Source organism: Neocloeon triangulifer, unplaced genomic scaffold (assembly GCF_031216515.1).
Source record: "Neocloeon triangulifer isolate White Clay Creek 2 clone unplaced genomic scaffold, ASM3121651v1 ptg000014l, whole genome shotgun sequence".
Classification (NCBI taxonomy): Eukaryota; Metazoa; Arthropoda; class Insecta; order Ephemeroptera; family Baetidae; genus Neocloeon; species Neocloeon triangulifer.
In genome coordinates, this window is record NW_026775556.1 from 28,581,889 (window position 1) to 28,600,383 (window position 18,495).

The following is an 18,495-nucleotide window of genomic DNA, read 5'->3' on the forward strand; positions in this document are numbered from 1 at the left end:
CGGAAATTAAAATGATCAAAACAAAGACTTCATTAAATTAACTATATTATTATTATTATTATTATTAAAAAAAAATATATATATTCCATTAAATTCAGTTTTTTATCAAATAAATATTATAAAAAAAAAACTGTTTCAAATGTTTTCACACGTTCTTAATGTTTTGTCTTCCCTTATAAATTAAATAAAGTTTATTAAATCACTATGAGGTTAAATTTTCCCAAAAAATGTAGAATAAATCAATAAATAATTCTAAAAAAATGGTGAAAAATTTTGAAATTTTAAACACAGAGATTTTTGTCTGGTTAACTTTTTGGAATAGCAGAAGTAAATCAAGAAATTACTGTGAAAGTCACTGTAAAATTATTTGATTTTAAGAAGCAATTGAGCAAAATATTCATAAATATCTCAAATCGCAGAAATTTTTTAATTTAAAAAAAAAATTGTTTGGTGATCAATTTTTCTAAATTATGAAAAATTACTTTAGTAGACTATCAGTTGTTTGGGGAAACATTGAATTGTTGGACAAAGAGGCACCACCACTAGCAAAGATGTCAATAAAAAACGTCATCCGTAAAACGTTCTCAACTAATAAAGCAATCAACGCTTATACTTAATAATTAATATTAAATTTGGTACAAGAAATTGACACTCCAGGAGATGATCATGGAAGTGAAGAGGAAAAACTATTTTTACAACGATCGTTGTAAAAAATAGTTTTTATTTCAAAACAAAACGGCTTTACCTGTTTTGGTATTTTTCTTTCATTAGTCAGCGAGCATCGCTTCTGCTCATGATAATATAGGGTCGCAGACCGTGACTGAAACTGGTAGAGCCGTTTTTATTTTTGAATAAAAACATTTTTTACAAAAAAAGACCGATCTCTTCACTTCCAATATTATTATTTTTTTTTTTTAAATTTCAAAATGATTTCTCAGTTTTAATTAAAAAATAAATTACAAAGTTTTTAACTTTTTAGTTGTGAAGGTCCGCTCAGCATAATAACAATTAGAGCATATTTGGATTGTTGCTGAGCGTTCTGATTTCTGATTGGGCATTCACAGAGCTCAAAGAACAATCAAATCGAGTTTCATTGTTGTGATATTTTTAATGCAAGGACCTGTATTTATATAAAGATGCAGTATTTCAATACACGTTGAATATTTTCAAATGTTTTATTTTGAAGTTTCTCAGATTTTTCAACATTACAATAATTACACGTATAGGTAACCATACAAGGAATTAGATTGATCATATTTGATAGGAAGGCACAAGGAAGCATTTTTGGGATTAAACAGATTTACTACTCAAAATAATAAACTGCCTCAGATTTTCAATTAAGATAAAAGACAATAACACGCCTCGACGCCTTCAAATCTGATTTTAATCTTTAATGATGTGTGCATGTGTCAATATAAAACAAAATCGCAGCATTAGAAACTACAGCAGAAAGCCGTAAAATTTTTACTGGACCATAAAACAAAGTAATGATCTCACAAGTGAATTTCCAAGCATCTCGGCGAGTGAATTACACGCGCTATATATATTTTGATTTAGGGAAAGTTGCCGTTTGTGGGTGTAGCTCTCAACGAATTAGATTATACGCCCTGCCGATGTATATTATGTGCTGCAGTTGCTCAAAAGCGTTTGCCGACATGAAAGCCTCGAGAAACTGGCTTGCAATCAAAAGAGCGTACAGATTTTTTGGCCTATCACTCAATAGAATGAATGACCCAAGGTGATAGTTGTCGGACTAATTTACGAGCTGCCCGCGCCGAGATCAACATTCTATTTGAGAGAGACCAACATTGCGAAACTACTTGAAAGTTTAAATATTGAGCCTTAAAGCAATATCGTCTCCCCTTTTGTTCTATACGGCAAAGTGACTTTTGCGTACGTGATTCGCACACTCGAGCAATGGAGCCAGCTATTGTCGACTAGATGAATACTAATAATGAATAATAATGATGCTTTGTCTCTTTCAATTAAGTGTTGGAAAAATCAGATCGGCTGATCTGTTTTTAGAGGCTGCTTTAACAGATTCAGATTCAGTACATATTTTTTTTATCAAATTAAAAAAAATTGTTCTTGTAAAATCGTAAAATCTATAATTTCTTTTTTTACTTTTGGATCGTGAAAAACTGAACATTTTATGACAACTGATTGACCCAACTTTTGAAGATCCAGGAAGAATCTATCATATTTCAGTTGAGCAGCTTAAGAATACAATTTTATTTGCATAAATTACCCTATACAAAATATAAAATTTGAAAAACAATTGAGCCCTATTAAATTAATTTGATTGTTATTATTGTTAAATATTGAAAGTCATGTTACTTGATATTGTTAATTATTAAATTATCAGACGCTTTGATCTCTTCAATGAAATATATAATAAATATATATTGTGGAAGATAATTTTGTTAGAATACGTAAAATTAATTACATTAATTATGCATAGAGTGGTAACACTCGAGGTGGATTACTTGAAAAATTGTAAACGGGTGAACATCGTTGCGAAGAGAAAATGAAATTACGTATTTTCCGAAATTTTTTGTATGCTTGTACTTTTTTATGCATGATTCCGCTTTTTTTGTACAGGGTACTTTTTTTGCGATGTAAAGTTTCCATGAATGGAGAATAAATAAATGAATGTTGTAAATTATGAATTATTTGAAGATTGAGGTTTCAGTAGAATAATAGCAAATCTAATAATGGGAATCAAACAAACACAGAAGCGTAAATTTCGTTAGACATGAGAATTTTAAGAGTAAATTATGAGAGCGAGGAAAATATAAATATATTTTTTATAAAATTGTCATAAAATTGAGCAGAATAATGTTTGAAAAATAAAAATAAATGTATATAAATAGCATTTAAAATAATTGTTAAAATAAAGTTTTTAAATTATATAATTAGTTATCAACGTTATTATTGCTTAAAATCTAAATTCTGTTAAAATAAAAATTATTTATGTGTCGTACGTAATAAAACAGTAATATAATTGAATGAAATTTTCTTAGAAAAATTTTACATTTTTTTACTAAACGATCAAAAAATATATTTTGAATTAAACATAATAAATTTTTATTTACATTGCTGAGGTAACCAATTTTTAACTAGTTAGATTAACTCAGATGATAAACCACTATCTTTTATTTCCAACCTGCTTTAGGAAGGCAAGTTTAAAAAAGAAAATTTCATCAACATATAAAGGGTTGAGCCATTTGTTTATAAAAAAAAATTTGCCCTATCTCTTCATTTCCAACATATAAAGGGTATCTTTATTGTAAAAAGACTAAATAATAGCAATCATGCGAAAATTTGTAATCTCGCCTTTCATTGTGTGCTATGCACATAATGTGAAGCAGAAACAAGCAAACAACTAAATAGCCATGATGTGTTTTATTATTTGATCCCAGCAAGAAAACAGTGATGGATTCGCAACACACATTCAAAGTATATTTCACTGACGTGCTTTAAGTCCATTTATCAAAAGCATTCAGATGCAATTTAAACTTTTCCTGCTCCATTATAATATTTGCACTCTTGGCTCATTTGCCTGCTAGGCATGGGTCAGTCTAGATTTCATAATTCAAGAACAATAAAAATTAACATACAGCATCTGGAGAATGGATCATTGAGAAATGAATAAAAAATAGTGCAATAAAATTTAAATGCAAACTAAGATTTGACATATAAAATTTCTGATTTTAACAATTCCGACGTAGAAGATAAAATTTTAACTAACACAGAGGCTAGAATTTTCTCTTTTATGTGTAGGCGAGGAGTGCCGTGGAAATAATTTTGTAATGAATTACCTTAAAAGCACTCAATAGCGGGGGTTTCCTCAATTATGTAGCCGTGCCAATGTAAACCAAATGACAGGACAGATCATCACAACGATTTCTTCTCGAGTGATTCATCTAACACCTGCAAAACACCAACGGAAATTCTGAACCCACCTTCCTCTAGCGTTCTATTTTCCAACCGTAAAAGCTCTGCAAATTGTGCTCCAAAAAAGCTTTTCGCGGGCAATAAACTTTTAAAAATGTGGGGAAAATAATAGGCCGAAATCGCTTCGGGCGTTCGTGGCGGAAATCTACAATTCCCTGTTTAGTGTTTCTTTACGGCTCGCGGTTTTTGCATGTTAAATGATTTCGTTTTTAATAATAAGGTGGACTCTTCTTAATGTTGGGTGTGTCGGGTGCGCTTGCGCAAACTCGTGGACATAACACATAACAGGTAGCTGGTTGAGGAGTTGTTCTGCTCAGGTAGTCCGAAGCAGCCTTCCAGTCTCTAGTGGCGGACTAGTGCTTTCATCAGGGTCCCCACGAGCGAGCGCTCAACCCTCCCTGCCGCGATCGACAGCGTCGCCGACCAAACGTAAGTACCAAAGACAACAAGAAATCAATTTATTTTGTGATATTTTCACATGATTTTAATACGGTAGAGTGGTTTTTTAAGAACTAAAAAATTTGAATAATTTAAAAATTGATTTGTGTTTCCAACTCCTTTAAAAAAAACGTGATTTAATCATTTCTTTTGGCAAAAATGTTCAATTTTTAGAACTCTTTTTGAAAGTTATTTCCAATTACTTTATTTTTGAAATTGTTTTCCAAAATTATTTTTTGCAGTATTCTCTTTTTATGTAATTTTGTGCACCAATTTTAAAAATATTAAAATGGAAAAAACTATGAATCTACAAGAGCCTTCTTTTAAATTTTCACTTTCGTAAAAGCAGACTCGGTACAAGTTAATTACAATTAGAAACGCCAACGATATAGTGGGTGAATGGCGTCTCATATAATTTTGATTTATTTGAGAGAAATGCGCAACGGCCGTAATGAAGCACGCGTTTTATTAAAGTTTCACGGCACAATTGCAATTTGTCATTACGGTGTGGGGCAATAAAGTCAGGTGTGATATGCAGGGCTATAAATATCGGACAAAACGTACGTGGATAGATCGATCGAGCTGTTAACATTGAAGAAAACTGCTGAGTTAGAACAGAATCAGTAGGAGTTGCTTCTTAGGAATCCAGTGCACCAGTTCAATAAATTATTCAAACGCGCACACAATTGTGTATATGGACCAGATTTGTATATTTCTGCTTTGTTTGTGCAACTCCCAGTGTCGCGATCGCCCTTTTCCTTCTGCAGAGCCGCGTGTGTATTGTTAATAATAAGAACGGATTTCTCGGCGTGTGTGGCTGAAAAATCGGATTAACACGCACTAGCTCTGCATATTGGGAATGCCGTTGGAAGTCGTGATTTATTTACTCCGCATGACCAAAGAGAAGAAATTTCATTGAAAGTTAAATTGACAGCGTATGCAAATTATACGTTTAAATTAAAAATATCATGTAATTCAAGTTTTAAATAATTAAATCATCACTGTTGTTATTTCAAACACAAATTATTCAAATTATTAATTATGCAAGGAAATTGTTTGGTACGATTAATAAATAGTAAACTATTTTAAGTATTCATTGAATTTTTAAAAAATATAAACTTATTTGTCTTAAGTTAAAAAAAAAATGATCCATAATTATTTAAAAAAATAATTAATTGTTATATTGTTAAACATATTATAGAGAAGAAATAAATATTTCTAAATAATCTTAAAATTTGAAAAATTTGAAATAAAAATTTATTTATAAGCTAAATTTTTATAATAATAAAATAAAGCCTAAAATATTTGCTGTCAACTTGTGATTCTGAGGACGTTTAGCGCGCAGGAAGGTTTTTGCTTGATTAATGGGAGCGTATTCACATCATTTTATGTATAAAAAATGTCTCAATCGTCACGGCGCTAAAAGGAAAAATCCGCACCCAGCTTCGGACGATAGTTAATTAAATTCCTGCGGAATTATCGATAAAGTAAACATTATGACAGTCGCAGAATTGCACCATCGCCGCTAAGGTGTTGTTTGTTTACACGATATTCGCGAAATGCATCGAACCGTTAAAATGGAATCGCCTTTTGCAGATTCTTTTATCGCCTGCCTCACACCCAGCCGCGTCAGATTATAAACGCCTTTGATTTATTTTTTATTTACGATTTGATTATAAAAATACCATAAGTGTGGTGACCACACCGAAGAGGGAATAATAATAAAATCAGAGGCCGTTGAAGTATAAAATATTAAAAAAAGACACGCCTGCTTTCGCGAGGACTCTCGTGTCGATTTTGGCACCGCGCGTTAATCCGTGTAATTTGAATTCTGCAAATGCGCTCGCGGCCAGTCACGATTTTTATGTCATTGATGACTTATGCGTCATACCTTAGTTAGTGCAATTGTTTTTACGAGCGCTTTGTGTGCTGGATTGAAAGTCTATTAGCAAGAATGCGAGAGAGCAGTAGCGCGGCGACACATCCATCCAAACGCAAATAGCCGCTTTTGTTTTTTTTTTATTGCAAAATACCGATAGCAGGCGTTCATGTCTCCACAGCCACGAGGACAAATTTCTCTCGCCAAGACTCGCTTTATAGGCAATAATTATATAGTGAGCCTTTGTTGTTCGCAGATGACATGGAAAAAAGAAAAATATTTTCAGTGCGCAAAATCCAGAGCGCTACTGATTAATGACGGTGTTTATTTCCAAGATTGAATTCTTTTAATCCAATAAAAACAAATAATAAAATAATTGTGTCAATGCAATTTTCCTAAAAATAAACAAAGTGAGGAAAAAAGGGAAAACGCAATTATTGTAAATAAGGATAAAAGTTATAAATTTGCTGGGAATTCTTATTCACAATTGAAACCTTTTAAGTCGTAAATATCCACAAACAAAACAAACTTCTTCCTCTCTGGGAATCCAAAACGTTCAATTATCCCATTCTTCGGAAATATATAATTGATGTAAAAATAAATAATAATCAATTGAATTTTTCACGCGGCTGCTTTTATTTCTGTATTTTTCTTTTAAAGCAATCACAATTATTATAGGATAGGCTTTGATAAAATTTTCTCAGTATAAGACAACCCACGTCACATAGCACAGAAGCCACTAAGAGAAATGATCTTGCGGTTGACAAGGAGAATGCGTGTATGACAAAAAATACATCCACTTGCAGACGTGTCTTCATCATTTTTTTTCCCACCGTCGTCCTCTTCAATCAATAAAGGCTTGGAGATGATGTTATGAAAACACTCGATGCAGTTCAAACAGTCTCTTTAAGTGCACTGTGAAGGATGGAAAGTGAACTGGACTCGTACTATACAAAGTATAGTATGAATGGAATCAAACAATAGAAACAGAAACGCGGCTTCTGCTGTTATGCAATTATATAGAACAGGTGCGAAACAAACCTTGATTTTTCTGAGAATTCTCATCGCAAGAAGTCAACATTTTTTCCTGACAATTAAGTAAATAAAAACAAAACAGCCAATGAAGTTTCTTTTTACGGTGCTTTTTAAAAATTAAAAGGATTATCAATTTGGCGTAAAACAATTTAATTTATTTGAATTATTAGATTAAATTTAAATTACTATGGCAATAGAGTGATGGCCGTGTTACGTACAGAGAGAGCGAGGAAAGTTACAGGTTGGATGAGCATTTGGCTGGCCTTGCTTCCTCGTCAATATGGTAATCTGGAGAGGACACCGACGTGTTGTGTCGCATACACTATGTATTTTCAGTTGTCCGCAGCCAAGGTGCACGTTTGTTGCTCAAAAATTTTGTAATTAAAATAGACGCGCCTCTCTCATCAGCATGCACCGGTCACCTCTGCCGGCGTTTCAAATTTTAATTAGCCTCTGTCGCCGTGTTGGTTTAATGACACACTGCACTACCATACAATGATCAAGTCAGAGTCAAACGAACACGGATAATTGCAAAACATTGACTCCTTGAGATGCCGATCATTTTAAATGGAAAATGCTCTCGCGCTTGTTAATACAGAGTGTAACACTGAAAGAAAATAATTTATAAACTTGCTCTTATAAATTTATGGCTTGACTGATTTAATGGCGCTTTGTTGTCGATCGCTGATTTAATTGAAATTAACAAGATAAAGCAGTAGACCATTTTTTTGCCACATTATAAGACCGGCTTGGCTTATTTTGAATTCTCGGAATTAATATTATTCAATATACATTAGGTCAGCATTTTTTCCAAGAATCTGCTTTAGTTCAGTTATTAAAAAAAGTTGATTTAAAATTATGTTTGATCAATCCTACATCCAGTTAATATTACTATTAGTCCATTCACATTATTGAAATAGTGGAAAAAATTATTTTGAACCTAAATTTCAGATCTCAAAGTATTTGTTGGCTTCAATTAAATATAATTATATTCTTTGTACTCTAATTGTTCGTATTTAATTTTAAATTTATTGTTTTTTCGAGCGATTGAATATGATTCTTATGCATGCTCACATCCAAATACATAAATGAGCGCGAACTGAAAAGAATTACACAGAAACGCTTTAATTACCCATAAAGTTGTCCGTAACAGAACAGAATAGTAAATCAATGTGTTCTTGCATCCTGAAAAATCACAAAAACAAACGAGCTGTATGTTTTAAATTGAATGTAATTTCGACGTTAAGAAAACCCATTAAAACGAAAGCGCGGCGTTTGCAATCTGCAAGCAGATCTTGGAGATAATCACCGTGCAGGTGCATTTGAATAATTAACCAGGCCCAAACGCCATAAACATGTCAGACCGATAAGCAATGACGAATGTCCGAATGCATGTTGAATGGGTAAAAAAAAGAACAACTTGTTCTCTTTGGAAGCCGCAAAATCGAGCAACCGAATTGCATCAATCATTCCAACTGCTATCTGCGATTTTATACTTAACATTGCAGACACATCCCTATAGACATAAATTATGCAGTGCAACTGTGTGAAATGAATTGGAATCTTTTCAGCGAATTAATTTCTTGGCCGTCGGCAATGCTCTGCTTATTACTGGTAAACACACTGTTTCTATAACTTATTCCGTCAAAAGTTTGGAACAAAAAATTTACAACTGACAGAAATGTGAAATTATGCGAAGTAAGACTCGCAAACCAGTTTCTGGACTTCAGCGGAGACATTTTTCTTATATCTTGTCGTCAATCTTTTCATTAAGCCCTTGCATGACAGGCGTCAAAAGGCAATTATAACCAATTTGAACGCAATTAAAGCCCTCACGAAGGACTTAAAAAAGCCTCTAAAATAATATAAAATAAATTTATTGATTTATACATTGCTATTTTAATTACAACCTTTGGACGGAATTCAGATCTAGAAAAAACAAACCTCATATTTGAATATGAATAAATTTTTGTTTTTATCAATCTCGTGCTATCGTTTTTCGAACAGATTAGCAAGCCAGTGGTCGGGTGAGTTTTTAACCCATTGATCTTGTTGGCTGTAGGAAAAACAGACTTTACCAGAGTGTGAGGCCTTTTGATGCCACGCCTCGTTCCACAATGTGAAAATTAATGATGGGTTGTTATTTTTCCCAGCCAAGGCCGACCGTATAAAATGATATCGTGAAATTATTTATCGACAACTGCGCTGCTCTTGCGCCCTCCGACATTGGCGCAGTAATCGAGTTGTCCGCGTAATCAGTGTTATTATTTACCTTATTGATTGTAATTTATCCCAAAGACAAGAGTTGGCGGTCGTGTACAAAGAGAAGGTTTTTCGCGGGTCTCTCGATCTTGATTGCGCTTAATGGACCAACGCGACAAGTTTTTTTAATTCACCGAGCTTTCGATTGCCAAAATTGATTCTAGGTTTTTACGGCTGCAGATTAAATATTCAGCTTTAAAATTGATTTGATTATTGGTTCTGTTGGTTCATTATATTAATAACCAGTTTCAAATATGTATGTTTTTAAATTGTAAGTGAACTGAAATCAAATTATTTACGCCTGAAAGTAGGCCACATCAATTGATATTTTTTTTCCAGAATAAACTGGCATGTGTGAGAAATTTTCCACAGGACATGTTTGTCTGAAAACTTTAAATTTAAAATTTTATTTTGTGTGAAGAAGTTGACACTCAAGGAGATGATCATGGAAATGAATGAAATTGCAGAAATTGTTTTAGAGTCAATTTGTTTTTTAATAAAAAACAATTTCTGCAATGAGGAAAAAGCCCGATTCATTCATTTACTTTTTTTTACTTTAAAAATATTGATTTTTTAACAACAAAATTGTTTCTTAAATTTATTTGATCTAAATAATGATAGAATCAAATTTTAATCAAATTATAGTTCTATTTAATTTGGAATATTTGTGCAGGAAAATTTGCAAGTTTAGCTCCTACAATCGCAAGCATCACAATAGCTAATGGCCTCTTAGAACAATGCCAGATTGTTTTGTCCAAATCAGCCGATTTAATTCTTGTTTCACATGTAAGGGTTATTTTACTTTTCCACTTCGTCCAGACAGGCCTGCAAACAGGTACTATAAAGTTAAGACAAAACGACCGGTGAAACTGCTTCAATCGATTAAATTTACATACACGCCGCAACTTTAAACAAAACTTTAAGCCGCTTTTTAGGCGAGAAATTTACTGCTTCTGAAGGAAAACAGATATGATAAGTTCTTGAAAGCGGAATAAATTTTGCGAATTTTTCGATCCAGACCTTTACGAGAATGTTGACCTCACACTCGGGCAAAAACTTAAAGAAAAAAAACTACTCGTCAGCTTGTTTGAATTAATTGCTAAAGTGGGCTCGGAAATGTCAGAGGCGTGCAAATGAACTGCAGAATCATCCCACCTGCGAATACCCTAGCTAGTCTTCAATACGTGCAGAAAAATCACACACAGGGGGATTTGTTCTCCGGCGCGTCTGCTGCTCGTTGGCCTTCGGAAACACGTCGTTACTTACGCGCGGCTTTTTTCTTGTGGAATCAGAGCAGTCGTAATAATATCAACCTGCCTCCCTTTAATAAACTTGAACTTGGCCTTACGACACAGAAACTCACTCTCGATCTCGACTGCCGCAGACGAGCCTCTCACGCCACTCGTGTAATCGCCGAATTTTCGCGACTGGTTTTTTCTGCGTGTATTTATAATTGTCTTTTTTTGGACCGAGAACCAGTTGTGCAGATTAGGACCGGGCCGAGCATTTTGGCAGTTGGAGAGAGAATTTTTTTTATTGAAAACAGTGTTTGTTCTTGAGACTGGATAAAATGTATACTAAATTTTTTGGTATAAATTTGATTATTTTAAAGAATAATCAAAACACGGCAGACAAAATTTACTAACGCAAAATAATAAAAATAATTAATTTAAGATCAAATATATGTTCAAATAAAATATCTGCTCCACGTAATTACAGCAATCTCTCAGAACGTCAAATTTTTTCATGGATTATGTGCAAAATCTTGTTTTGTGTGACAGAGGAGATCATCAATTTATTGCAATAAACGGTATAATTGCATATTAAAAAAAATAACTGATAAAATTTCACCAGAACTTAAAATTTTTGAATACATTGACCCCTAACAAAATCATGAAATTTCTTAAAGCCCCATAGCATTTCTCGTTGAAAGTTCAAGTTCATAAATATTTACATTAAAAAATTCACAAAATCCTCTTTCGTGATTTAAAATAAATCCGAATGATCCTTATGTATGTATGATACGGTTCTTTAAAACCAACGTGTAATTTTTTTGCACCAAGGCTTTATACGCAGGTCATTCACGTATGCCGCTTTCGAACGATCTCGAAGTACTAAAAAGGCAAATTTATTAATCCCCGTCATTCTAAATTACGCATTAATGAACCTTGAATTGCAAAATCTAATTTCGCTCGGATTGATCGCTCCGAGTGCTAATTGAGCAAAGGAGGACCGCGTTTGCAAAGTGAGCAAAATCAAAGCTCATCAATCATTCGCAGCCTCTTAAAAGCGACTTGGTGTGTCACTGACCGTGGCAATCAATGGCCATCTGCGATTGACTCATCCATCAAGCAGGAAAGCCGAAACAAAGTAAAAGCCTGACGTTTATGGCACTCTATAATTTTATTTACGGCTCAGGCCGACGAGGAAAATAAACGCAGCTAAAACAAATTGAAATTATTCAAACTTTCGTCCCCTGACGATATAAAATTTAACGCTCTCTTTATCTGTGCAGTGATTTTTACTTTGCAGCGCACCTGGGCAGTAAATAAAACGGTGTAATAATAATTCTGGTCGGCAGAAAAATACGCGGGCAGGACCAACAAAGTGGCCCACCCAGATTTTTTGGCTCTGCGCGAGTCTCTCTGCCTTGGAGCGTTGCGCGGGACAAAGTTTTGGCAAACGATGGAGAACGCGGCCCTCTCACGTACACATTCTCAGGTACTCCCTGGCCTGAAGTGTGTTAGTGTTAGAGATCAAGCAGGGTCAGCAACGTGATACTCGTACCTGATGGATTCAGTTGCTATTGCAATCATTTCCATAACGAGTGCCACGCGACACAACAAATTTGCTAGAACTGAAAAATTATGAGATTAATTAAAATCAGCTTTAATTTCAATTGAAGCTGATTAAAATCGTAGCTCTCAATATTCCTTATATTTATATGATGAATCATTATGCGCATTATGCTGTAGTACAAGAGCTAATAAACCCTGATATGATTTTAAAGTTGTTAATCTATAGTTTTCATGGACACGTATTGTAAATAAATCATGTAAATAAATACATCAAATTCCAGTTACATTAAATTCGACGAAAAATATACCTTTATTTAGTATTTTTTAAAGGTTTTTTTAATAAATTAAATAGTGTTAAAAAACAATAATTTAAATGCTGAAAAATAAAATGTTTTTAATATTTTTTAATACAGAATTAAATAATTATAAAGCTAATAAAACACACATCTTTTTCCTGAATTGCAAAATACGCAGAGGTGTCTGTCTTAATGGCGACCTACAAGGTGATAACCTGAAAAGAGATAACACCTTTGACACCTCAGTAACAAACATGAGTAGAAAAAGCCATTAAAATATTACACCAAAAATGCGCGAGGCCGAAATATAATTTTGGGCAAAATCTCCTACGAGGCCATTAATATCTCTCGCGGCTGATGGACCATTACATTAAGCGGCGGGACGCGAATGAATAAATCTCGGCGACGCACACATGAGTTAGTGCTGCATTATTTAAGTGGATATGAGCGACTCACCTGCGAAAGGTCGAGCATCTCGGTGATCTACGACCGCATGGGCGAAAATTTGGCACCGGGGTTATTTTTTCGACTGTCACAAGGCACTTGGTGGGAATTTACGAGTTCTGCAGATAAGAATATTGCGGATGCTTAAAGGAGTAATTCGTCTTCGAGATTGCAACTAAATCATTGCGTTGTGTGTATACGTGAGTTCAACGGCAGATAATGCAATTAGCATTTTTCAATGTGCCGCAACCCGCTGGCAAGTCATACGTTTCTTGAATTCAATGCTCAAGAAAAAAAATAGTTCTTGCATATTTCAAAAAGAATTCCCTATTCGAATGAAAAATTCACATTTTTTAACAGTGAATGAAAAAGTATTTCAAGAAAAGTTAATTTAATTAACCGGCGCCCATTGAAAACCTGGACACATGAAATCAATTTTATAAATTAATAAAGTAAATAAGATTAATTTTAAAATGAGAAAAATTAATACGTCACTTTTGCATTACATTATGAATCATAAATAAGCGAAAAAAAGTGTGAGGATTTAATTGGGGAAAACCAAATTTCATATGTAATTAATTCCTCTCTGCAGTTGTCGCTTCGAAGATTTCTCACGTTTGAAATTTTTACAAATTCAAATTGGCATCCTGCATTAAGTTCCAAGTCACGTTGATTCATGTCAGAAGTCATCTGTGTTGGATGCACTTTCCGAGATAATGAGTCTCACTCTGCAGTCCGAGAGAGACAAATTAGCAACGTGGGCGATCACTCGGTTCGAGCACTTAACTTGTCAAAATAATCGCACTCTTCTCTTGAGCACCCACTGAAAAAATGTTGATCCGCGCGGCTTTTGGTGAATAAATCGCGGATTTCCATTACAATATGAAAGGCCGCGACCTTTGAAAGCAATTAACGTGATTTATCTCAGGTTGTATAAAATATGTGCCACCGCCGGAGAGCTTAATCCGCGTTTCAGTGTTTAATGTGCTGGAAACGAGTCGCGCCGATCGAAAGAAACGCGTGCATTGATTTAATTCAGGCGGTGCCTCTAAGATGAGAATCTCGTTACGAGAGCAATTAACACTGCTCACTCCGATGGTGATCACTTGATCTGGTTATTTATGAGAGATCGGCGCTGTGCGCACCGATCTAGACATTGTAGCACATTTGACGCCCAGATGGAAATTCTTCAATCAAAGTTCAGGTGCTAAAAATCTATTTTATTTTTTACTGAACTTCTTTGAAAAACTATGGAGATGCATTCTGATGATTCAATAAAATACAGGTTTTATTTTTTTCGTAAAAGCTAAAAAATTTAATTGCCCCAAGAGGGTAAATGTATGTTTATTCCGTTTTTTATGTAATAACATTCAATTTGTAACACAATCAACCGATCACAGTATTTCTAGGACCTTGAAATTTTGAAATTCAAAATGCATTCCACCCGGTTGCTATGCATTCATAAACAAAAATGATGATTTTTTAATAAAGTTGAACCCAATATTAAAAGATAAAAAAAAAAAAATTCTGCTTGCCATGACGTCTTGCCCGTAACATATTACATAAGATAATTTCTTGAAAAATCTAATTATTTTTCCCAATTTAAATACTTCTGACGTATTTCCTGTTTAAAATAAAACATGTTCAAATGTTGCTGTGGACAAATTATATATTATATAATTTCAATAGATAAATATAAGGTACAAAATCATTACATTTGGTTCTAGTACTAGTGAAATATTTTTATAATATTAATTTATCTATTTTTTGTTGAAAAAAATATATTAAATTAAAATATATATTTAAAAAATTAAATTTACAAATCTTAATGAAAAATGGTGATCCTGCTAAATAATATTTAAATTAAATGTTAACAAACTTTAACAACAATAGTTTTTTTTAATACATAAGTAAATTTTTACCAATTTTGTTTCTTAATCATTTGAAAAAAAAATTAAAAATTTAATTAGATTTGAAGTAATTTGGCCATATTGTGATATTTTTCCGTACTCTTGATCTTTTCCCCCCACAAAGCAGCTATTATTAGTTGATGTATGAATTCAACTTGCTACTCTTTCGACCTTCACTTAAAATCTTGAATTCCTTCAATTTCTAATTACAGATTGCAAACGCACTCTGATTTAGTGTGACGCAAGAATAAATAACAATCAACAAATAACGGCTCAAGCATCCATCGCACCAATTAACCTTTGCGCCCATTAATATCTTGGCGCAGTGCAACAAAACAGCTCGCTTGTTACTTAAAGTGCACGCACAAAAAGGATTAAAATATTATGTATAACCGCACGCGTGATTTACGAGTCAGAGATGAGCACATGAATTACACAAGCGAGCGACAAACACAAAGAAAGGAAGATTAGCACCAGCAATAATTATATATCTTTCATTGTGCAAAGAAACGTGTGCGGCTAATTCACTGATTAACGAGGCAATAAATCCACTCGGTAATATAATTTGGCGCCGGTTTTCACGCACTGAAGGGTGCAATTTAGATTCTTGAGAAACAAATGACTTGTTATTATTCTTTCGTCTGCTTGAAGGTAAATTTTCTATAATATTACCTATCAGGAAAGTAAAAGTAATAGTTTTTAAAAAAAATATAAAAACTTATTTAATTTTGTTTTGCTTACGTGCGAAATATTACTCGGTAAAATTGTTTAATTTTATTTGTCGTATGACATATTGTGCGATTGATTTCAAGCTGAGAATACAAGAAAGTTTTGCCTTGAGTGTTGAAGTAATTAAGCAATTTAAGTGTCAATTCTAAAAAAATCTGCGTGTAATAAATCACTTTTCAAGTCGTCACGGATGGTCACGGATCAAGAAAAGAGAGATGCGTCCAATTAAAACCATGGCACGTCCATTTAATCTTGCGCCGAGACAGCAATTTAACACATATTCCCCATTCAGAACAACATTTCCGTTTTTAAAAATTGCACAGCATAAATCTGCCAAATTAAAAGAGATAAATCTCTCGGTGAAAATCAGCAATTGGCTGCGTTATTTTTGCATTTTGCTGCAACATTCATCAAAATACACATTGCAATTATAATTTAATTCCAGCTCCGACTTAATTCAAATTGATGCGCGCAAAACGGACAACTCCTTGGCAACAAGTGAAAAGAATTTTTTTTCAGAGCCGCCGAGATAATCGCGGACCACTTGAAGTAAATTTCAAAACTCTCCAGAGAGGATAATCCTGCTTTATTACGCCTGCATTTATTTTCTGCATGTCCACTCGCTTTGTCAGCACCGCTCATATTTATTTATGCGCCGTCTCGGGTTTCCAAAGATGTCTCGCGGCTCATCTATCTGTCGAGAGCGAATTAACTGCCGCCGGAGCAAATATGTCTGCACTTGAATAATGACGACTGAGCATTTATATAATTATTTGTTCATGTCTCTGTGCGTGCGTTTTACTTGTGGGAACCGCTGCGCCTTGTGAAAATATCTTCATCAAATAAGTACAAAAGCAAACAATGATTAATGAATTTTAAAATAAATAATCTTAACTAATAATAAACGAACCAAATTAGAACCTTTGAAAAAATTGGTAAGACATTAAATTAATAAATTAATAAAATAATATTTTTATGATATTTATTTATTATTTTTAACTTATTACAATTGTTAAATTATTTTACCATTTATGAAACTAACAAAAATTTCATAATTTTAAAGTGAGAGCACTTGGATAAAATTGAAATTACAATAACTTGATCTACTAAATCGCTTCCTTCCTTGAATTTGAGATGAGTATATATATATTTTGCAAATAAAAAAATGAATAGTGAAAAAGCATGTTCAGCTAGTCTACTGATTAATATTAAAACCTTAATGCACAAATTCAATTCAATCTCTTTATTCTCTCACAACAGGTCAAACAAAGTTTATTTGGAAAGCCACTCTACTGAGAGAATTGAGAATATCTTATCAAACTTGATTTCAATGAAAAAATGACATACATTAAAAGGAAAAAAACCCCATTTTAAAGTCCGGAAAACTCTTTCTGGACGCAATTAAGTATCCAGATCTGATTTCGCAAGAATAAGAGGCGTTCACGTTCGGAATTATGAAACGCGGACTTGCAGCTAACAAGCAATGGGCTAATCTCATTTAACCCGCAGCAAGATGGTATCTGTGAACGCTATGGGGCTTCGAAGGGCGGGGTAAGTAACGAGAAAATTCGAACAATCGCACCCAGCTAGGGATTGAAGAAATTTATTTACATAAATTAAATTAAACCGCCAGCAAAGAATCTTTCACGCGAGTCGAGAGCGAGGAAAAGATATTCAACTTGATATTATATAAATAACACACCAGAGTTCCATGCTTTCTCGCTAATTGCTACTTATCACCATTGAGTAATAAATTAATATGGTCAACAATCATCCAATAAATCAATCTGAGTGGTTCTATTATGTTATTAAATGTGGAAACTCCACTCCAGATTAAAAAAAAAATGCAACAGTAGTTTGCTTTTGAAATGTGGCCCAGCTGAGTCAAAAAGTCAAATTTCACGGTGTACTTCATTTTATTTCACTTTCGCAACTTTATAATCCTAATCGTGTTTTGCCAGTTAATTAAAATTCATGACAACCAGAATGTGATGTAATTCAGCGTGAAAGAATGAAATTAACTCTCACGAATCTTGTTTCCTTATTTTTATTTCAGTCAAGAGCCTTTTTTGCACAAGTTAACACGCATGAGATTTGAATTTATTACAGTATTGAATGTTTAAAAACCATAAACAATAGCATTAAAGTTCGACCAGCACGAATAAAACGTTAAATCGAACAACGCGCGAGAAATTATTACAAGATGCCGATTTTGAGCAAGGTGATATTTTCTTTTCTTTTTATTAGGTGCGTCTGGAAGTGCAAAAAAGTGACCGAGATTTCAATCTAGGCGTTTTTGAATTGAATTCTGAGCGGGGCTGGCGATGCGACTTAATTAACTGCCTCGCAAGCTGCTGCACATAAAAAACCGGCGAGATGCGCGCACACGGCCAAGTTTATACATAAATGTGACCTAATGGCTTACAGAGATCGTAACGAACGAGTGTCGCGGCGCCGAGTTGATATGCCACGAGGAGAGTTGAATGAATGCAGCAATTATAAAAGAGAGGAAAATTAGCCGCGCGCAAGATGCTTTATTTGTTTGGCGTGTTGCGCACTTAAAAGCAAGCGAGAAAAGGAGCTGCCGCGGTGAGTCAAAGCAATTTGCATTGAATGTTCGGCAACTCTTCGGGCTTGTCCTCCAAACGGAGAGTAATGTACTGAGTGAACAAAACACGAGGCGGGGAAAAATTGCACCCATGAGAAGAGTTGTCGCATGAATATGCATGCAAATTATTGGCCAATTT

The 18,495-nt window shown here is 33.8% G+C and overlaps 1 protein-coding gene across 1 annotated transcript in view; it reads left to right on the forward strand.

Moving 5' to 3' along the window:
* Positions 1-4,253: 4,253 nt before the first annotated feature.
* Positions 4,254-18,495, forward strand: part of LOC132201236 (uncharacterized) — a 36,698-nt gene continuing 22,456 nt past the window's right edge. Inside the window, exon 1 of the mRNA XM_059627230.1 lies at positions 4,254-4,386. The gene's annotated coding sequence lies outside the window, so the exon portion shown is untranslated. The remainder of the gene's footprint in view (positions 4,387-18,495) is intronic.